We start from the raw sequence: 14,344 nt of genomic DNA, 5'->3' as shown, positions 1-14,344 counted from the left end.
AATAATTTTAAAATGAGCCTATCTTTAGAATTTCTGATACACAGTTCCGCTCGCTGGAGATAAAAAGGTTCCTCCCCCCGGTAGAGTGTTACCATTGCTCGCTTAAAAATCCTTGAGTTTGTTGATCAAAAATTCGTTAAAGTTTTACAAAATATGAAATCGATCATAAAACAAATTCCAAATTTCAAATTTGGCCTTCCACATGCCCATATTCGTAGGAGGATTACGTCATTCAAAATTCGATGGCTCTACGTACCGTTGTTTTATCACAATGCGAGAAATATATATACATTTATGCAGATTTTTCACTATTAAATTTATTCAAATGTAATGCAGGACTAATACTTGGTGGCAACAGTTTGAAAAGTGAAACGGACATTTATAGTGATTCAACGCAAAATGGCAAAACGAAAACAATAGTCCTTCAGGGACAAAGACTAACAATAAAATGTATGTCTGCTTTCTTTTCAAACTTTGATTTTCTTTTGGAACCTTCTCTCTGATTGTATAAACCGATGTAGTTATCACAGAAAGGAATCATAGTACGTTTCCTTTTCTAAACATGTAATATATATATATATATATATATATATCATAAATAAGGTTAGTTTGAGAAAACAAGTCTATTATTTTATAGTCATATATTTTCGCAACGCAAGTAAGAGTAATACTAAATAATACACGTTAAAAAACTGACTTCTCTTTACTCGATGACAGTTAAACTTGCTGTAAAGCTTCAAATTATTCAATGATTCCTCATTAATCATTTTCTAGTATTCAGCTATTGTGAACTTTGGATCACATGCTTAGATTTATTCACTGATTCTACTTAATGACTTCTGTGGCATTCACATAATACATATTACTTTTGAACGGATTGTTAGCTCTGAGAATTTCTACTGAATTAAGGTTAATGCATCTAAATGACATTTTCATCTGCAAGTTAAACATAAAATTTTTTAGGCTTGAAATAAAATTAATTTTTGAAAAGGTATTATGCAGTAAATAATTCTATTTACAACATATATATTTTAATAGATTAAAAAGAATTTTGAAGGAGGTCTTTTACAAATTATATAGTATTGGGAATATTAGATTTATTTAACATTAACTTTTTTTTTTTTTTTTTTTTTTTTTTTTTTTTTTTTTTTTTAATATATGACTAAGCGTTTCTAGTTCTTATATTATTGCCTCATTTACCGATTCTGAAAACAGTATTCGTTTATATTTTATCGAGTTCTGAAGTTTTGTTTTCAAGAAAAAATAGGAATGATGCCACTTTAAAATTTGAAGTCAGCTTCAACTGTTTACGACGGTCTTATCTTCTTTTCTGTAACAGAACGTTAATACAATGTTATAGAGGCTATCTGGACTAAAATCTATAACTCTTTAAAGCGTGCAGACTTCGTTTAATTCCCAATAAATGCTATATTGCTGAAAAGTTTTAGCTAGTTGCTGAATACTTTTCTTTTTAACTTCAACTGACTCTCTCACAACTTCCCCCTGGGATTATCTTTAGAATTTACCTCTTTCTCGTAGAAGCTTCCCAGGCTTTCTCTTCAAAGAAGATAATCAAAGCAGAATTATTCTAAGGTTTCATGTCTTTCTATTCTGAGTCCCATTCTCTGCAACATATTTATCAATGACGTACCTGAATCTGCTGACAGCAGCGTAGCCAAATACACAGATTTGTTTCTTATTTGTGTTTTAAAAGAAGACAGGATCTATTACGCCTGGATTGATTTGATTTGATTTATTTAAATACAACAAAACAGTCTAAGGCTATCTGCCTAAAGAGAGGAATGCTTCGTGGAGGTCTTTCTAAGGGAACTGGCTAGTATACACGTTACACGTGGGGGAAACCACGAAAACGCCCTTCCACACAGCTCATTTGTCGGGATTCGAACCCTGGACCGAACTACCAATATTCAGCGACTTTCACTGTTCGGACGTACCTATTTGCCGACGTCTACTGACGCATCTGTATATTTAGAGAAACTTGTTTGACGTGTGTTGTCTTATAATTGAAAAGAACCAGCGATTTTTCAATAAGGAAATAAAGTTATTAATTTTATTGAAATTTGTGGATTATTTATATTTTGAGGTAAAAATATCAGGTATGTGATGAATTTAAAATAAGGATATATATAACAAGAATTATGCCGCCTGACATTCCCAGCGAAATATGTTAACAAATTTTTCTTTACATAGAACGTTTCATTTAGAATTTGAATCTTTCAACGTTATTGCACTTCAGTTTATCACTGTAGTTATGTATTTTATCAAGGTTTAGTTGCGATAGATATAAGCATTTTATTTATTTGTATAAATTTAGTTCGTTTATTAATACTGCGTTTAAAAAACCGTTTTCTAACTTGTTTCAAATATGTACACGCCCACGAGCGGCCGAGCGGTAAAGTCGCTGAACACTGGTAGTTTGATCCGAGGTTCGAATCCCGCGAACGAGCTGGCTGCATGGGTGTTTTTGTGGTTTTCCCCATGTGTAACGTGTATACGAGCCAGTTTCCCTTAGAAAGTTCTCCACGAAAGCATCCCTCCCCTTAGGCAGATAGCCCTCGAGGCTTTGCCGTAATTAAATAACCTAACCTAACCTAACCAAATATGTACACACAGACGTGCCCACCACCTCATTAAGACCGTTGATTTCTGCTAGTTCGACTCGCATTCGAATCCAGAGTGCAGGGTTGGGTTTCGTAGTTTCCCTTTGTCTAACATGAATGTGAGTCCGTTTTATTTAGAAATTCTTCCACTCTTACCTTACGCGAATAGTCCTCATTTCTTTTTCTATACTCAAATAATCTTGCAAAACTTGTCCAAAAATATAAAAAATCTGAAAGTTTTCCGATTTTAACGATCGCCCAAAAGTGTTTGTTTAGGATTTTTACGCCCTTGCTGAGCTCTCAGTCTACCGATTTGCTGTTACATCACTCACTCCTTCTTAAACCTTTATTTTTTCCTTTCCTTTGCACTTATTAAATTAGCATTAATTCAACAGCAAACTTACAAAAAATTGAAAAGCAGTTTAGCAGTATCTGCGATAAAAGTTTTATATTTTTTCAGGTTTTTCTCAGTCTTTCATATCAATGTTCAGCTTTCTTACTTAGATGGCTTTACAAAACATTTTTTGGGGGTCATTTTTTTTATCAATGTCATGTCTGTTTACTTTATTTATTAAATATCTCTTCTAGAAGCTTGCGCCATATAAAATTTTGATTCAACAGCGAAATCACAAAATATTTAAATGAGCATATCTTTAGAAATTCCGATAGACAGTCTCGCGAGCTAGAGATAAGAATGTTTTTTCCCATACAGTGTTGCAACTGCTCGCTTTGAAATCGCTGAGTTTCTTAATCAAGAATTCGTTAAAGTTTTACAAAATATGAAATAGATAATAAAACAAATTCAAATTTCGGGCTTCCAGATACCCATGTTGGGGTGAAAGACTACGTTATTCAAAATTGAATGGCTCTAGGTACATTTTTTTAATTAAATTTTTTATTTATTTATTTATTTATTTTTATTTTTTAAAAATACGAGAAACATGTATACATTCATGCAGATTCTTCATTATTTAATTTCTTTAAATATAATATAGGAACATAATGTTTGGTGACAACAATTTGAAAAGTGATACAAAACAAAACGCCGTTTTGAGACTCCCCATTATCCCATTCGGGACTAACGTAAAAAGACTAAACAGTAAATCATCTAAAAGGCTGTAGAGACATTAAGTATTTTTTGGAAGCACGCACGATGAAAAATTAGCAACCGCCTTCGTCGGGAATCCAACCACGAACCTCTGGAATACCCGGCCAGCGTGCAGAACCACTACACCACAAAGGCACGCTAGGAAGGCGGGAGTATACTCTTTCATTTAAAGGGTGTATACTCTCCCATTTAAAGGGTGACTGGTGATTTTAGAGCACACAATCGCCAAATCCTGGGCGAGGAGAATCATCATCCAACACCCTTTTAGTTCGGGCGCGACTGTAGAGACATTAGGTATTGTTTGGAAGCAGGTAGGATGAAAAATTAGCAACCTTCCCTGGGAATCGAACCACGGACCTCTGGAATACCAGCCCAGCGTGCATAATCACTACACCACGAAGGCACGCTAGGAAGGCGGGAGAAATACCTTATAAAGGAAAGGAAAACTAATGTGATCACGATAAATTTTTAATTACGTTTAAATATATTTGTTCCTAAACTTCATTATTTTCAAATTTTATTAGCCCAAAGAGCGGTAGACCTGAAGGGCTATTTATTAGTCTCGAAACGGCATTTTGAGTTGATCATTTAAGTGCTATGTATCCCTTTTCAAATTGTCGCAACCAAATATTATCGCCCTGTATTATATTTAAAGAAACTAAATAATGAATAATCTGCATGAATGTATGTATGCTTCTCGCATTGTAAAAAAACAACGCTACCTAGAGTCATCACATTTTCAATAACATAATCCTCCACTCGAACATGCAGGGGCGTAGCTAGAGGGGGGCAAGGGGGCATCTGTTCCCAGGCGCAGAATCCAAGGGGCGCCAAACTGATGTTACGACATTTTAGAATTAAATGTTTTCCATCCTTGGCAAGCAGCAGGGGCGCGAAATCTTCAGTTGTCCCTGGGCGCTGAAAACCCTAGCTACGACTCTGCGAACATGGGTACCTTGGAAGATAGAATTTGGAATCTGGAATTTATTTCGTTGTCTTTTTAATATTTTGTAAAACTTTATCGAATTTTCGATTGAAAAATTCAAGAGTTTCAAAGCAAGCATTGGCAACACTGTAGGGGGAAAACCAAGGAGGTAAAAATAGTCTATTCTATCCTCCTTGGTTAGAACCTCCTTGGAAAAAAACATTTTTATCTCCAGTGCGCGAAACTGTCTATCAAAAATTCTAAAAATATGCTGTTTTTTAATACTTTTAAAATGCTCTTGAAATGCGCATGTGTGTGTGTGTAAAAGAAAAAACAAAAAAACGCCCGTCTGGGCTAATACAAAATCTGAAAGCTTTCAGATTTTATTTTATTAACCGAAAGGGCATTTTTTCGTTTTGTTTTCGTTTTGTTTGTTGCTCGTTCAATTTCGTTTTGACATTTTACGTTAAGAACTTTAAATGTCCGTTTCACTTTTGTTGCCACCAGATATTATCGCCCTGTGTTATACTTAAAGAAATTAAATAGTGAAGGATCTGCATAAATGTATGTATGTTTCTCGCATTGTAATAAAACAACGGAACCTAGAGCCATCAAATTTTGAATGACGTAATCCTGCACCGAATATGGACATCTGGAAGCACAAATTTGGAATTTCTGTTATTATCGGTTTCATATTTTGACAAATTTTTGATTAACAAACTCAACGATTTCAAAGCGAGAAATGGCACACTATAAGGAAAATAAAACTTTTCTATCTCCAGTGCGCGAGACTGCGTATCGGAAATTCTAAAGATATGCTCATTTTTAAAGTTATTTTGCAATATTGCTGTTGAATTGAATTTTATGGCTTAAGTGCGAAGAACATGATATTCAATAAATAAAGGTAACACATAAAAAGTTAAAAAAATCCCTTTTGGACGTAATATAACATCTGTGAAGCTACCATCTATAAAACAAATAATACTATATTCTTAAAAACTCTATTGTCATAAGTAACAACTACCACAGGTTTTTTTTCTGTCTGAAGAGTGAGGTAAATCTGAAAAAGAAAGCATTCCATTCAAGCGATCGTAACGGTTGTCATTAGGAAGTCTATCTCTAATATTCAGATCATTTAAGACCATTAAATCAATAGGAAGAAGACCAGAAATAAAGAGTACTGCCTCATAACTAAGAATCCTGTAATACGAAGGAGAAATCTTCTTTGAACTCTTCTAAGAAGTTTATAAAGTTACTTCCAAGAAGGGCCCACCAGCGGCCGAGCGGTAAAGTCGCTGAACACTGGTAGTTAGAATCCTGCGAACGGGCTGGCTGCATGGGCGTTTTCGTGGTTTTCCCCATGTGTAACGTGTATACGAGCCAGTTTCCCTTAGAAAGTCCTCCACGAAGGCACCCCTCCCCTTAGGCAGATAGCCCTCGAGGCTTTGCCATAATCACACGCACGCACACATACTTCTAAGAAGTTTAGAAGTTCATTTTCTTCCTTAAAGAATTCCCCCAAGATTAGAATAGAATAGAATTCCCCCAAGTTCTTGAGGCATAGGAAATGAGTGGTACAATGGCTTGATTATAAATCAGGCTGAGAACATCACATTTGACCCAATAAGTATTCCTTAAAATTTGCAGTAAACCTAGAACTTTTTTACTCTTATGGGAAATATAAGAAATATGCTGCTTCCACTGTACTTTACTGTCTACAATAATTCCTAAATATTTAAAGGTGAAGTAATTACCCGATAATTCTCCCACATTTTGAATAATAATATATAGATAGTAATCAAAATATGCAATAAATTTCTCAGCTCAAAATAAAAATTCAGTTTAAAGTTATAGTTGGTCGCCTGCTGAACGAAAAAAACTTGCATCTTCTTAAGAATCTACCACACTTTTCAACACAAAAAGAAGCTTTAAGCTTTTCAGCGATACTTTTGAGAAATGGCTGATACTACTTGAAATGTGAGTCAGTCACAACCCCCAAAAGAAAAGGATTGCAATTTAGTACGAATACCAGTGACGGATTTCTTTTATCTCTGACTGTTCAGCATTCTTCCACCAGAAAAATCTTAGAAAATCTATGTCATCTCAATCCACAGAGAGATTTGTATGTACGTTATCCTTATATTTGAAATAAAGCCTATCCTCTTATCTTTAGTTTGAGCAATATTACTGAAAGCAACTGTAGAAGATTTGTCCCTTTTGCTAAACAGTCATTTTAAGGAGGAAAATGTTTTCTTTTTGCAAGATGCGTCAAATACTGGTCTAACCGGTGCCGAAGAATTTTCTTTGAAACTGTTCGATGTGGAAGATAGTGTATTTTTCCCTCTGATTCATTATTCGGCACTCCTTCGACTACTATCGATGGTAACCAAACTTTAATCACCGCATTTTTCTTCTAATTTAAATTTCTTTGGGGTTGTAAGCAATCTCTTTTCAGCATTGTCTCTATTGACTGGTAAATTATTCCGATCATCGACCCTGGCAAACTGACTTCATGCCTACCATCATCATGTTTTTTCAAAGTCCTATAAAGGTAATCCAATACAGCTATTTTCATTTCTACGCTAGACTTGTTTTCATAGGGATTAATTATTCCTAAATCATCTAATTTCAATAAATTCTCTAAAGTATTGCTGTGGATTAGCATACTGGTTATCAGAGATGAAGTACTTTGAGATACAATGCTGTTGTTTATCTCGCCGATAACAATCTAGCCAAGTAGTGTCTGTACTGCAACAGACCAGATGTTAAGTGGAAAACATTCGGGTGTAAAGTCTTCCAGTATAGTCAGCTCTAATTAAAAGCTCTGTAGGTAGTGAGACTTTTCCTTCATCAGTAAGACTGATAAATTTATCTCGTAATTCAGCCATCCAGGGTTCTTTTTGAGCACTAGGAATGTAACCACAAATAACTTGCTGGTCCAGAACTTGAATTTTACAAGAGTAATTCTTCTTTAAATTACTCATAGATATTTTATATCATTTATGTTGCTTTCCAAAAGTAATACCCCAAACACAACATGTGTTAAATTTTCACTTCGTTAAGCAGTCGCCTCCATTTGGTTCATGGTAGATTTCAGAGTATCGATCTCTGTGATCTCTTGTCAAATAAAGTTCTTACAGTTGTTCTTTTCCCATTTGCTTCAATGGATAGAAGAGGAGTTTGTAGAAGAACTTTTGTTTGGCTTTGGTTGGACAACGTTGCATTAATCAACGTGAGAAGTCTCTGAATTAATTTTTCGGCATTCTGAATTAATCGCCATTTGATAATTCAGGACATACTATTCCGATGTTGTTGTTGTTGTTGTTGTTTTTCACAAATTATGCATCAGAGATTTGCCTTGCACTTTTCCGAATAATGTCAGATTTTCAAACATGCAAAACGTGTTTTATTTTCCTTAAAATATCTGTTTTTCCCTCAAAAGGCCTTTAAAACAGTCTTGAGAATAATGTGTTCTGCCACAAAATACACAAGCAGGTTTCATAACTTTAGTACCCGAAACTAGATCATTAGCTGTCGGGACAGAAATTTCGTCTTCGGCAGCTTTGGATAAAGAAATTCGTTCTTCACCAGGGCCGCCGCTAGGGTGATGGCCGCCTGTGTGCTCACATAGTTTTCGTCTACCCGTCCCTCCCCCTCTTCTCTAGAATACAAAAAAATTCTACCTTTTTCCAAAGAATAATTTTTCAGCAAATTTGTCTTAAAAATATTTTTTTTTTCAATTATAAAACTTCAAAAGTCAATGTCTTAATATAAAATAGACCTAATTTTTAATGAAATCGTTTTAAAAATATAAAGAAAAATTAATAAAATTGTGGGAACTAAATCGAACGGATTTAAAAAAAAACTTACCTTATAATGGTAAGAAGAATTGGAGGTTCCCTTCAGCCCACCTGGACATAAGTGTCCCATAGCTCAAAAGAAGGGGCCCCGCCTTATAATGGTGAAAAAAAGAACCTGGGAGCTTTAAAACACTTCTCAAATTGTTTTTAGGATAAAAGTTAGAATTGCACTCTCCGAGATTTTGTTTCCGAAAATTTTTTTAACACACTATTAAGGTCTATGGTATCGCACAATTCGTGTTCAATAGAAAGAGTTGCCAAAGCCGATAATCTTTCCTGACTCATGGATGATCTAAGATAGTTTTTTATCAACTTGAGCTTGGAAAATGAACGTTCTCCAGTTGCAACAGTGACCGGTAAGGTCAAGAAAATTCTAATTAGTACGGTTAAATTGGGAAAAGATGACGATAAATTATTTTCTAGTATGTATTCAAGAATTCCAATTGTATTCATATTAGTTTTAGGATGGGGTTGCATAGCTTTAATTTCTTCGAATAATTCCGCCTCCGTTAATGTCTCTATGATTTAGCTTCTTGTCTGCCAAGGCTAGTTCCGCTTCGACACAGTGGGCTTTCAGTTCATTGTCTTTACGGTCGCTATATTCGGGTATATTATATAAAATTTTAAAGATGTTAATATGTTGGTATAATAATTGAAATCTCTCATTTATAGCCCCAATTGTTGCATCCAAAATTTTAAAGTAAAAGTTGACTTTAAAAGAGCTCTCTGGATCTAAAATGCTTTCATCCTCGTGTTCGTAATCCAAAATTTCTTTTTCTTCTTCCAATGCGTTTTGCTGCTGGAGGAGGAAATTCTGCTTCTAGTTCAACTTCGGCAGCAATTTGCTTTGCAGCATCCATAAATATTTTGAAATGTTCGTCACATCTTATTTCAACAAAGTAGTCTTTTAAATTTTCTAGGGCTTCGGCTGAAGATTTAATGTTTAATTTTGGACTTTGTAAAAGTTTACTCACTACGTTGATTTTATTAAGAATTGCATGCCAGATTATTGTTGAAAATATAAATTTAAAGGTACTGATTTTTATACCCAGTGAATGTGCCAAAGTTCTCGTAATTATATCCCTAGTTTCATCATCTTTTAATTCTGCTAGAGCATCATATATTTCACCTAATTGTATTTTAAGTGGTGTGATTGCTTCTATACGACTTTCCCATCTTGTATCTGATAATAACTTTAATGTAAGTTTTGGAATATGCGCTAATAAAATACTCCATCTATAATCTGATGCTGAGAAGTAAACGTACAATTTCTGAATTAAGTAAAAAAAATCAACTGTTTCGAAGCTTACTTTAGCAGCGCCGTTCACAACAAGATTTAAAGTGTGAGCTATACAAGGAATAAAAAATGCACGGGGGCAAGCGTCCAAAATTTTTTTCTGTAATCCTGTGTTTTCCTCGCATATTAGCCCCATTGTCATAACCTTGTCCACGTAAATTATTCATATCCAGTTTTAGCTCTTGAAGGTTTTTTACTATAAACTCATATAATCCTTGACCAGTTGTATCTGTAATTGGGCAGAATCCCAAGAAATGTTCATAAATCTTAACTGGTAGGGCGCAAGGAACACATCGAATTATAACAGTTATTTGTTCAGTATGTGAAATATCTGGGGTACATTCTAGAATTATAGAAAAATATTTTGCCTGTCGTATTCTGTCTAATATTTGTTCCTGTACAGTTGTTGCCAATAACTTAATCATTTCGTTTTGGTGTTCCCAACCTAGGTAGTGAGGCGCGTTTTTGTAATTTTTGGATTGTATTCTACGTAAATGTTCGGAAAGAACTGCGTCAAATTTGGAAATCATTTGATTCAATTGAAGGAAATTTCCATTATCTGGCTGAAACAGTTTTTGTGATGAACCCCTAAAGGCCAAGCACTGACGAGATAAATATCTGACAATAAGCATCAATCTTTCAATAGCGGCACGCCAATGATTTTTTTTCCAGTTCGTATAATCGCTGATTGGACGAGTCGATTGTCGTACCCTTTTTCAGTGCTACACTCAAATCATGCATTTGTTTAGTATATTTAATATGGATTAATCTGCTCTCATGCCTTTTCAAGATTAAAGATAAGTGTTGCCAATCGTTCACTCCTTCTTTACCATATATACGCTCCTTTTTCTCTGTGACATCGGTGCAAAATAGTTTACATGGAGCACAAAAAACACTATTTAAAGATAAAGAATATAATAACCAAGGACGGTGGATTTTTTCACCATTGCTTAAAGTACGGTAAAAATATGATTCTGAAAATTTTTTATTTTACTCATCTCTGGGAAACGCTATGTTTTGAAATTGACTTGGGAAATTTTCAATTATATATTGTACCTGACTGTGGGATAGGTTTATAGGCCATTTACCAGGATGGTCAGAAACTAGGCAAAGAGCGTCGTCTTTTTCTAAAAATTTAAAAATAGTTAAAGCATCCATCTCCATACCTGTTTCAATTGTCTGCTCTACTTTTTCCTTCTCCCATTCTTCCCTTTTCTCTTTTCCGTGATTATCAACATCATGATTTTTTTCAGTAAATGAAATGTCTTTCCCTGCTTCCCAGCGCACTACAGATTCATCCCTTAGGCACCCGGTACCCACAGAAGTTGATGCACCAAAATTTACAATATTTACATTGTCATTATTACTTACATTTCTTGAAATTTCGGTTGTTGATTTGTCACTTTTAATATCACTATTATCACTTCCACTTTTCAAATATTTTTCTAAGGCACCGCTTTGTTGTTGCAGTTCTTCAAGCCTAGCTTTCCTCTTTTGTTTATATTGATAACCTGGCAGTCTTTAATTTTTCTGTCAGACATTTTTAAGGATCGAAAATGAAAACCTAAATAATAGTATACAAAACTGCACTGAATCTACGCACGTTTTTGGTAAAAAGTATGTAAGTATCAATGTAACAAAACGGTAACACTTTTTAAAGTACAAAGTACAAAAAGTCAGTATATTCATTAAAATATAACATCTTCACATCGCACACGGAAAATCGGCAAAACTATGCGATCGCACGGGGTTGTTTAAACTAAAATTAAAATTTGTTACCTCACACTTGCAGTGGTCCATTCTTCGCATCTACTACAAATTTACAACGCAACTCTAAGAAAATTAAGGTGCAGCTAAATATATCTGCGTATGCGCTTGGTGATGTCTCCTTTTCGTCTGTCGAGTCTCTAGGAGGGGGAGGGGAGAACGCCCTCCTCGTATAGGGGGAATGCCATCTGTTTGCCACAGCAAGCATTAACCAACAATTGGTTATTTTCGCGAACTAATAACCCCAATTATTAGTTTGGTCCGATGTAATATTTTTCAATCATCAATTCTTTGCTGCATCGGCGGATATTCCTTAACCCAATAAAGAACAAAATTTGACAACTCAAGTGTTTATTTCCTTATGTTGTTACAATACTGTAATACAATACAAATTTGCGAAGAAATACGTTCGCGTTATTTTCGTTATTAAAGCTTGATGAGTTTATGTTTTGGAAGATTTATTTTCAATAAAACTCGGTGAGTATGATTTTTTTTGCTTAAAGATCGGCGGTCCGTGGCCGCCTGTGTGTTTTGAACACACCGCACACATGGTAGCGGCGGCCCTGACTTCAACTTCCGCTCAAAGAAACAACAATAGAGGGGCTAGTTTACCATAAGAGTAGACTTCTTCTTTATTGATTACTTGATTACGCAACCAAACCCTTAACAAATTTTCGGGAATATAAGATTCCACCAATGAGAATAACATGCCTGCATATTTGTTAGAAGTTACGCCAGTCGACTTTAAAGACCTCAAATGTTACTCCAATCTATCATAGAGTTGCATAATATTGTTACGAATTTGGTATTTAAAAAGCTAATGTTAGTTCAATTATAAATTAAATGGTTTTATTTCTCGCGCAGTGCAGCGCGTGACGAATATTAAAAGAAAGCTAAGCCGGAAAATTGAAAATACAAGAGCGCGTGCATTAAATAAAGAAATATCTCTTTTTTTATTTCAAGAAAGTACTGGAAAATTCTAGCGCGTGATTTTAAAATCTTATAAAAGAAGGAAAACATCTCAGTTTGTAGTAGTTGCTTAGTTTGTTGTTGTTTAGAAAACTACTGTTGTTGATTGTAGCGAATTCGCGGATTAGCGTTCTTTAGCTGTTTTGAATTACGTTCTATTGGACATTTGAGTAGTTAAAAGAAAACTACTGTGAGATATTGTAATACTGCATGATAATTTGAGAAAATTTAAGCATTTTTGTTGTGATAATAATAAATTTTTGTTCATTTTTCATCGGACTTGTGCATTCATTTCATAACGAACCCGTACGCACTCAACAATTTTGGTGGCAGCGATGGGATATTGAATGCCAATCACAAGAGCGATGGAAGAACAGTTAAAACAATTCATGGCAGTCTTTGCTACATTTAATGAAGAGATGAAAGACTCTGTTAAAGAAGGAATTAGATCCATTAAAGAAGAAATGAAGTTGGGCCAGGAATCTGTTAAGGGAGAAGTGAAATTGGGCCAAGAAGAAATGAAAGAAAAGATGGAAGCTAGTCAGAAAAAAATGGAAGAATCCGTTAGAAGAGAGACGAAATCTATTAAGGAGGAAATGGAAGTAGGTCAAGAGGAATTGAAGAGAGAAATTACTTGCATAATAGAAAACAAGTTCCAAGCTATGGAAGGAAGAATGGATACAGTTGAAGACAAAGTTGGAGAAATTCAAGAAAGAGTTTCTGCGGTAGAGCAACAAATTGAAAAAAGAGTTTCTGCCGTCCAACAACAAATTGAGGAAAGGGTTTCTGCTGCTGTTGCAAAAGAAGTTGACACTTTAAAGAAGAGCATAGCGACAGAAGGAAGCAATTCTGAGGGTTTTAAATTCTTATCGATGCCTGCTCGTCCATTTCTGAAGCTATCCACATATGATGGGAAGACATCCTGGCAAGTGTACAAGACCCAGTTTTCTATCGTTGCGGATGCAAATGGATGGGATTCCCAAGCTAAGGCCTGTCATCTCGCCGCTTCTTTAAGAGCCGACGCAGCGGATATCCTTCAGACTCTTCCCGAAAACAAAAGGTTAGATTTCGAAGCTCTGTCCGACGCCTTGGAGCTGCGCTTTGGCGAGAAATGTTTAAAAGACTACAGCAGGCTTGAATTAAAATCCCGTCAACAGAAGCCCACCGAATCACTTCAGGAGCTCGCCACGGATGTTGAAAGGCTGTCACATCACGCCTTTTCGGAGTGCCTGACAGAAGCAAGGGAAATCCTGTCCCTGCAATATTTCATCGATGGAATCCGGGATCCCGAAATACAGAAGGCTCTACGAATGGCAGATGTAAAGGATGTAAAAAGCGCTCTGTTGTACGCCGTGAAATTGGAGGCAGCCCAGCAAGCAACTCTTAGAGATCGCTACCCAGTCAGAGCTGTGCGAGTCCACGACCCAGGGGACCAATTGATGGCTCGTTTAGATGATTTATCCAGACAAGTCGATGCTTTGATACAGAGTAGCAGTGAGAACAAAGTGGCTGTAAGATGTTGGAGATGTGGTTCTGAAGGTCACCTACGACGGCATTGCAGAACACCCCAGGGCACGGATAATAAAACGGATGAGTTGACAAGACCAGTGAATGCTTTAAGACGGAATAGTGGTGAAACGAAACCGACCCTAAAGTGCTGGAATTGCGGTGTTGAAGGCCACCTACGAAGGAACTGCAGAACTCCCCAGAGCACGGAAAATAAGGCATACGATTTAAACAGACAATTAAATGCCACGAGAAGGAAAAGGACTGACAAGAAACCAAAGTGCTGGAACT

Source organism: Stegodyphus dumicola, chromosome 3 (genome assembly GCF_044657685.1).
Source record: "Stegodyphus dumicola isolate Sdum_Otavi_A_Nest chromosome 3, ASM4465768v1".
Taxonomy (NCBI): Eukaryota; Metazoa; Arthropoda; class Arachnida; order Araneae; family Eresidae; genus Stegodyphus; species Stegodyphus dumicola.
This window is presented reverse-complemented; position numbering follows the sequence as displayed.